Source organism: Mustelus asterias, chromosome 15 (genome assembly GCF_964213995.1).
Source record: "Mustelus asterias chromosome 15, sMusAst1.hap1.1, whole genome shotgun sequence".
In the NCBI taxonomy this organism is placed as follows: domain Eukaryota; kingdom Metazoa; phylum Chordata; class Chondrichthyes; order Carcharhiniformes; family Triakidae; genus Mustelus; species Mustelus asterias.
This window is the reverse complement of record NC_135815.1, coordinates 54,174,761-54,183,296: the sequence shown is the minus strand read 5'-3', so window position 1 is coordinate 54,183,296 and position 8,536 is coordinate 54,174,761. Positions and strand designations below refer to the sequence as shown.

Sequence of the window (8,536 nt, the reverse complement as noted above, 5' to 3'; positions counted from 1 at the left end):
CACTTAAACAATGGCAGGACTTGCCCAGTTCCATCAGATGATGGTCAGTAATTGAGAAAGTGTCTGCCGGTGCCACACAGTCATATACATAACATGTACACCATCATCAATCAACAACAATAATGACATAATGACATCGTTGGTTTAGCAAGCAATCAGACCTCAGTCTGAACCATCAGTAGGCCATCTTGTTCATTATTGGAGGGGGAAACCTATGATTTATTAACCTTTTGCTGGGGGAAGTTATTGTATCTGAAATCACTTGTCTGTCATTATCCACATTTTACATGTTCTCAGTTCAGCTCTGACAAACTCAATTGTAGAAATCATTTTTTTAAATGGACAGAGCAACAGCTGACAGCATTTTACCGATGTTGTCAAGAAAGAAGTTGCTCCTTTTTTTTCCCCTTCAGAATGATAACTTTACATTCAAATGTCAATCATCCCTCACAATGAATGCTGACCCAACCTTACAATGTCCTAATAAGTACTTGAGAGTCACCGGAGTTCCTACATTCTTCTCCAGATCATTGACTATAATCTGTGTCCTGACTGGGAAATTCCTAGTGAAATGTCATCTCTACAGGCAGGATCTTCGGAATTGTTCGGGAAAGGGGTGACTGGAGTACATCTTTTTTCACTGAGTAGCATGAGAAGTAAAAGAGTTATTTATCTATATATATGATTTAGAAAGGTGGGTAGATTTCTAATAAAAGATTTAAAATGTCATGTGGAAAATTATTTTAGTAATTAACAATTTGTGTTTTATGTTAGAAATCTATGGGAGTGAATTGGTGATTTGGTGGTTAGTATTCCCAATCTGAGTCAGCATGGCAAAGAATACATTGAATTTCCAGAGTTTGCTGCAATCATCATGTGCTTCCAAATATTGACTTGATCAGTGCTTACATTAACTTCCTGTAATACTAGGGAGGCGATGGCTTAGTGGTATTATCACTAGACTATTAATACAGAAACTCAGCTAATGTTCTGGGGACCCGGGTTCAAATCCCGCTACAACAGGTGACGAAATTTGTATGCAATAAAAAATATCTGGAATTAAGAATCCACTGATGACCATGAAACCATTGTCGATTGTTGGAAAAACCCATCTTGTTCACTGATGTCCTTTATGGAAGGAAATCTGCCATCGTTACCTGGTCTGGCCTACATGTGACTCCAGAGGCACAGAAATGTGGTTGACTCTCAACTGCCCTCCAAGGACAACTGGGAATGGGCAATAAATGCTGGCCAATCAGCGACACTCATGTTCCCCAAGAATGAACGGGCGGCACGGTAGCACAGTGGTTAGCACTGCTGCTTCACAGCTCCAGGGACCTGGGTTCGATTCCCGGCTTGGGTCACTGTCTGTGTGGAGTTTGCACATTCTCCTCGTGTCTGCGTGGGTTTCCTCCAGGTGCTCCGGTTTCCTCCCACAGTCCAAAGATGTGCGCGTTAGGTTGATTGGCCATGCTAAAATTGCCCCTTCATGTCCTGAGATGCGTAGGTTAGAGGGATTAGTGGGTAAAATATGTAGGGATATGGGGGTAGGGCCTGGGTGGGATTGTGGTCGGTGCAGACTCGATGGGCCAGATGGCCTCTTTCTGCACTGTAGGGATTCTATGAAATAGGCCATACTGTGAGAAGTTGTAACACGTTAAGTGATTTAGGGTGTAAACCCTGCTCTAGACAGTTCTGACAGGTGGAGATTGGAACTCTGGGTGAGCTACTGTCCAGTGGGTGTAGGTGGCCTCCTTCAGTGATGAGTAATGGGATCCCTGAAACCCTCACTGTGCAGAGGACCAACCACTAAATGCCAGAGTGAAAAGAGGCAATTTGTCTCTCAATCAGGTTACACTCCAACAAAATAAACACATCTATTCATCCCTCAGTTTTTTTATTAAATGCAGAGAATGTTTTAGGTTCATTTCGTAGTATTTTCTTTTTAAGATTTCTTCTTACTCGCCCTCAGTTAACTGCATTGTCTTATGCAAGCCCGACAAGTGGTGTCACCATGACAGAGTATTAGAGAGGAGAAAAATCTGCAGGGTCCTGCTCCTGGCAACAGTCCAGTGGTTTCCATTGGAAATTAGGACTTTAAGAAGGAATTCAACATTGTGATGATGAAAAGTGTAAAAATAACAAACCCAAAGAGGTGTCCGACTGTAAACGGTATAGATGAATAGGAAGTGCAATGGGACTTCCAGTGTCAAAAGGTAAAACATCTGAAATTTCAAAAAGGAAGAAATTGCATTTGTATAGTGCCTTCATATGCTGGGGACACTGGATCCCAAAGCACTTTTGAAGTGTGATCCCTATTATTATGAAAGCAAACATAGCAGTCAACTCGTGCACAAAGAGGTCATATGGACATCACATGAATGAATGAGTGAATGAGCAGATAATCTGCTTGGTTGAGAGAGAAATGTTGTCTGGGACATCAAGAGAACTCCCTGCTTTCCTTTGGATGGCTATTGGGGGTCGCATGAGATACGCAGATCCCAGTTTAAGGTTTTGTTTGGGAAACAGTACCTCCCTCAGCACTGCATGGCAGTGGCAGCAGCCTGGGATATGTGCTTAAGTCTGTAGGGGGCTTAAACCCACAACTTTTTGATGCAGAGGTGAGAATGTTGCCAACTGAGCCAAGCTGACACTGACATCTGAAATTTCAATTAAGTATTGAACAAGCTGCAGACAGACTTTCAGACCGTCACCTCACACCATTCAATTCAGTGATCGTTTCACGTCAGGAAACTGCATCAAAGTTAAAGGTGTTAAATGTCATCTAAAGGTTGAATTAAATGAAACATATTCCATTTCTCATTTTTGCACCAGTCCCTACACTCACCATTATCCTGCCCTATCTTTCCTCCCCTACTTGTCAAACTTCCACCCTCTCCTAGAATTTTCTCATGATGTGGATCCCGAGGCGTGGTACATCAGCGAGACCATGCAGACTCTACAACAATGGATGAACGGACAACGGGCGGCAATCGCCAGACAGGAGTGTCCCCTTCCTGTCGGGGAACACTTCAGCAGTCAAGAACATCCAGTTTCCGATCTTCGGGTAAGTGTTCTCCAAATTGGCCTTCAAAACACATGACAATGTAAAATCGCTGAGCAGAAACTGATAGCCAAGTTCTGCACACACGAGGACGGCCTCAACCGGGATCTTGCGTTCATGTCACACTACATGTAACTCCCACCATTTGGCCTGAGCTTGCAGAATCTTACTCACTGTCTTTGCTTGAGACAGTTCACACCTCTCTAACCTGTGATTATCCCTCTCTCCACTCGCACTGTCTGTACCTGTAAAGACTTGATTAGCTGAAAAGACTCACATTCCAACAATTATCTTCCAATTGTGTCTGTCTATATATGCCGTGTTTGTGAAATTTACCTCTCCACTCACCTGACGAAGGAGCAACGCTCCGGAAGCTCGAAATTCCAAATAATCCTGTTGGACTTTAACCTGATGTTGTGAGACTTCTTCCTAGAATCTTCTCAGTATTTACATCTCCAGCCGGCAGACTCTTGGCTATTTCTTGTTCTTTTCTTCTTTGCACTGCCCTCCCAGGTGTGTCTTTCCTTTATCAATGTCCTCAGTGCTGCCTCAGCTCTTGATCACCTTCACACCTTATGTTGCCTAAAATCTTTTCACTGCCGACCTCCTGCCATCACCCTCTGCTTTTTCATCTGTTCTGTGGGCGATGCACTTGTCTTCCTGGCTTGGATTCTCACTTCGGTCCGCAGCCTGTCGTCAACATTATCTCTCTTTTCCTTCTTTGGTCTCTTCCTCCTTTCAAAATTGGATTTCCACTATTCTTGTCAACTCCTCAAAATAGCCACAAGCAGAATCTTGAGGCCTGATCTGTGATACACTTACAAGCCGCCTGCACCTGACTTATTACATACATTACACTTGCGCCCTCAGAATCCATTACTGATAGTGTGTTATGCTATGCGTGAGATACCATCATTACATGAGTCCATTTATTTTCTTATCCTCAGCAACACACTTGGGAAGCAAACCGTAGAGTCAACTGAACAGATCTGTGTACAGCAGAGAAATTAAATCACATCTCATTCACAGGTACCTCATTATTTTAGAAAACCATGGATGCATATAATAGAGAATTAACATCGAAAGCTAAATCCATGTAAAGTTTCGGCAATTTAAGTTCCACTTACATTCTTATCAGAAACAAATCAATGTATTGAAATAATTCATCTGTATTATTTTGCTTAAAGCAATGCATGCACTTCAAATAAAGGCAAATGATAATTTATTTGATGTATACAAGAGATTCTTCATTTTTAATCAGTTTAAGGGATGATTTTCTGAATGCTGTATATCCTTCTGCAGTATCTGGCCTGCTGGAAAAGCGTAACAGAAAATCCCAGGTAAACTCTCTGCACCTCATTCCTTACATTAAGCTGCACACTTCTCCGCCACCACCATCACCAACTGCCCCCGCCCCCACTCACCCCCTCCCTCCCCCTTCCACCCTGACTTCCCACCGTTTTAACCAGACAAATTCTGATATGGGAGGGCTGTCCACACAACTAACACGCTGAAGTCATAACCCCATGTTGGCAGAGCCACACAATTGTGACTTTGGAAAGAGACAAAGTCACCATTGAAACCTCATACAAGGCAGGAGAGTGTTCAGAATGGGACAAGGGAAGTATTTTTCTCATTCGTTCCTGTGGTGTTTCTTTATGGGTTGTGAGGAGCGGAATTGTTTCTCAGGATGCTACACGGAACCCGTGGCCTCTAAACTCAGGCCTTCTCCCCTAGATCCTGCCACTGTGCTGCCCCTAGGGGCAGCATGGTGGCACAGTGGTTAGCACTGCTGCCTCACAGTGCCAGGAACCTGGGTTCGATTCCCTGTTTGGGTTACTGTCTGTGTGGAGTTTGCACGTTCTCTTGATGTCTGCGTGGGTTTCCTCCGGGTGCTCCGGTTTACTCCCACATTCCAAAAGACGTGCTGGTTAGGTGCATTGACCATGCTAAATTTTCCCTCAGTATATCTGAACAGGCGCCGGAATGTGGTGAGTAGGGTATTTTGACAGTAACTTCATTGAGGTGTTAATGTAAGCCTACTTGTGACACTAATAAATAAACTTTAAACTTTAAATCCTCATTGGTGCTTGGCTTCTGCTTCCTTTCTCAATTCTGCTTGCTGGTGTTGACATTAGTCTCCAGCTTCCAGCTGGAAGTAGTTAAACTTGTCCAGGCCTCATACTTGGAAGTCCAGATGAATCATCACCTGCTTTGGCCCCTGCAACCCTGATTCCCAGCCTCAGGCTTTTACTTCCCAGCAGAATTCACTGGATTGCAATTGGACAGAGTTCTGACTGCAATTTCCACTCATTGGCCAAGATCCTATACAAGGATTAAAATTCAACCTCATTTCACTTATTTTAGAATTTCACGAGGTACAGTTTGACGGACCAAAAGCAGCCCCCCCACAAATACCCTAAAAATCTCCAATGCAAAGTTGAGTTCTGCTGTATTTTAGTTGCCCTTGACAGCCACCTAAAACAGGTGTCCTGTGTGAATTAGGGACTAAATGCCTGTTTCTCTCACAGAATTGCACAGAGCAGGTGTATTTGCTATTGGATATTTGAGTAGTTCCTTCATTGTTGCTGAGTCACAGTCCTGGAAACCCCCTTGAGTCACTGTCTGTGCAGAGTTTGCACATTCTCCCTGAGTCACAGCATTATGGGCATAGCTACACCAGGACCGGAAGTCTCCAGCCTCCCAGTGGGATTCTCTGGCCCCGCCGCTGTCAATGGGAATTTCACACCAGCAGGAAACCCACGGGTGGGGGTGCGCTGCCGGCGGGAGCGGAGAATCCCGCCGGCGTGAACGGCTGGAGAATTCTGGCCCACAAGGACTGCAGTTGTTCAAGAAGCAGCTCGCCATCACCTTCTCGAAGGAAATTAGGTATGGACAATAAATATTGGTCTAGCCAGTGCTGGCTGCATCCCATGAATGAATTTTAAAACAGTGCCACGACCAAAGAAGCAACCACCAACAAAAGGTAGGTTTTGATATTATAAATGTAGCACACCACCCTCTAGAGGCAGAAAGAGCAGGTTTTGTTTTTCTCTTGGATGGAAACTGAGCACGCCTAAAAACCACTGACAACTGGGATTGGCTGTTTTTCCTGCATTCTTCCCTCCCCACCAGTGAGGTGAGTGGCCTTCAATTCATTGCTGCAAAGGAAGAGCTGGCTGGGGAGGTGCTATGGGTGTTTGTCTGGATTCTAGAGATGAGGCAACTTTGGGCCGTTCTCCAGACTCTTGGATCAGGCATACGTTATAACTACATCATCACTTTCACACCTGGAAGTAGTTTTACTGTGCCCATCCCAGTCCAACGCAGGCATCTTCAGATACCTGGGAGTCGGAGCCAACAAACATCCCTCCTGTGCATTTTCAACTGAGACCAAGTAACTTAACAAAGAGCAGGAGTTAAACTTATTAATCTCTTGCTCTGTTTGATTTAATGTCACATAGCATTGTACATTGACCCGCTAAGCCATCAGGGCAACTGCAAGCATTACATTTTCATCAAGCACGGGGAACAGAATGGTCCAGAGTAATTGGAATAAATATTACCCTCACTTGTCCTCAAGTCTAACTATCACTTTGTATTAATCCATATATGGCATCAAGATAGCATTGGAGACTCACAACAGATAACTTAGCATTTAAAAGGGAAAACATAAATTCATTTTTTGTGTGTAACCTTTAAATAGCACTGCCCAGTTCTGATGAAGGTATACGCCTGAAATGCAGGCTGTCTTTCTGCCTGCGGTCTTGATCTACTTACTGTGCGTAAGCAATACTTTTCTTTATTCTTTCACTGGATGGGGCTGTAGCTGGTTAGGCCAGTATTTGTTGTCCATCGCTAATTGTCTTTGAGAAGGTGGTAGTGAGCAAGGTCCAAGAGAAAGGCCTTTGGGTCCTAGGCTCAACTTGCATCTTCTGTCTTTGTTTACCAATAGCACAGCCCTTCTCTCAGAGTGGCCGTCACTGACTCATTGTGCTCAGTGTGGGACAGACACCCTGCTCCAGGATCAATTTCCAGTTCTCAAGATCCAATTGTCCTGGAGCAAGAGCCCGAGGCCGTGTGGCCATGAGCCAGGGTGCATTCTGGGTGTTTCTGGTCCCTCCTTGGCCACACTCTCACCTCCTGCTTAAGTGCTGACCCACTAAACGATTATAGACATCAAGATGGTGAGTAAGCCAGGGAGGCCTGATGAAGTGGCAGCTGATGCAACAGTGAGGTCCAAGGCAGCTGGAGTGTTAGACAGGGCAGTGAGGAAGCATGTCATGCCATCCTGAACTCCCCCTCAGTGATATTTATCACCATTAATACAACGATAATGGCCGGAATTCTCCAGTCTTGCACACCCTGTTACCACTGCCTGCGAGAACGGAGAATTTGGCAGTCAGTTGGACTGGAAAATCCCAAATGCAGGTGAGGTCGGAGAATTCCGGCCAGTGTTTTTACATCACAAGCGGAATTGTGATGCCTTCGAAACCTATCTGTGATCACCTACCTGCCAATGTGTAAGGAAAAACACATGTGGCACCCACTTTAAAGCTCATCTGTTTAATGCATTTACACTACTGATCTGCTCAATAACATGGACAGTGATGTACCCCGTCTGGAACTGGTAAGACACTGTTGAGGGAATAATGGGTATTAAATGTGACTTAGTGCACTTAGTTATATGAGGTAGCACAGCACTGAGTCACCAATATACATTTGAATGTTTATACTACTGCTTACTCCAAATTGGTAAAAGACCGGGAAAGTGATTGAGAAAGTGAATGAGTGTGAGAATGGATGAGTGAACAAATGTGAGAGTGAGTGTGTCCGTGTGAACGAGTGAGTGTGTGTGAGAGAGAAAGATTGGGAGTGTGCCAGGCACACACATGCAGACAGAAGTTGATCAGTGTAGGAATACACACACACACACACACACACACATATACACACACACACACACATACACCCCTTTCTCTTCAGCCCTGCTTAAAAATCTATCCACATCGCTTCTCGGCCTTTTGGCTAAGATCAAGTGTAGTATGGATCGCCTGCACTTGGTTGAGGTCATTAGGTTACGCTGAGGCTTCATATGTTTCATATGAAGCAATTTTTAAAAGCGGCATCTCGGCCTTTTGGCTAAGATGCAAATGAGCTCAAGTCTTGGAGGAGGATCCTCCCCCTTCTCCAATCAGCTTGACTCATGTAGATCAGGCCCAGGACAGGGTGGTTTTGGTCTCCTGTCCTGTCTTGTCAGCCTGGATCTGAAATGTCTCAACTTGTTGAGACTCTGAATTGGATTTGATTTGATTGAATTGGAAAAGTATTTTTAAAAAAAATCTATCCACACACTGGGCTGGGAAAGGAAGAAAGCTCAGGTTGAAACATACCCGCTTCTGAGCCCCACTCTTGTATGAATTCTGCCAGCTCAGAATGCGCACCTAAAGTCGGTGTTAGATAAACCTAACT

General features: G+C 44.4%; 1 pseudogene; it reads left to right on the top strand.

Moving 5' to 3' along the window:
- The first annotated feature begins 8,072 nt into the window (after positions 1-8,072).
- Positions 8,073-8,252, top strand: LOC144504915 (U2 spliceosomal RNA; annotated as a pseudogene).
- Positions 8,253-8,536: the final 284 nt, after the last annotated feature.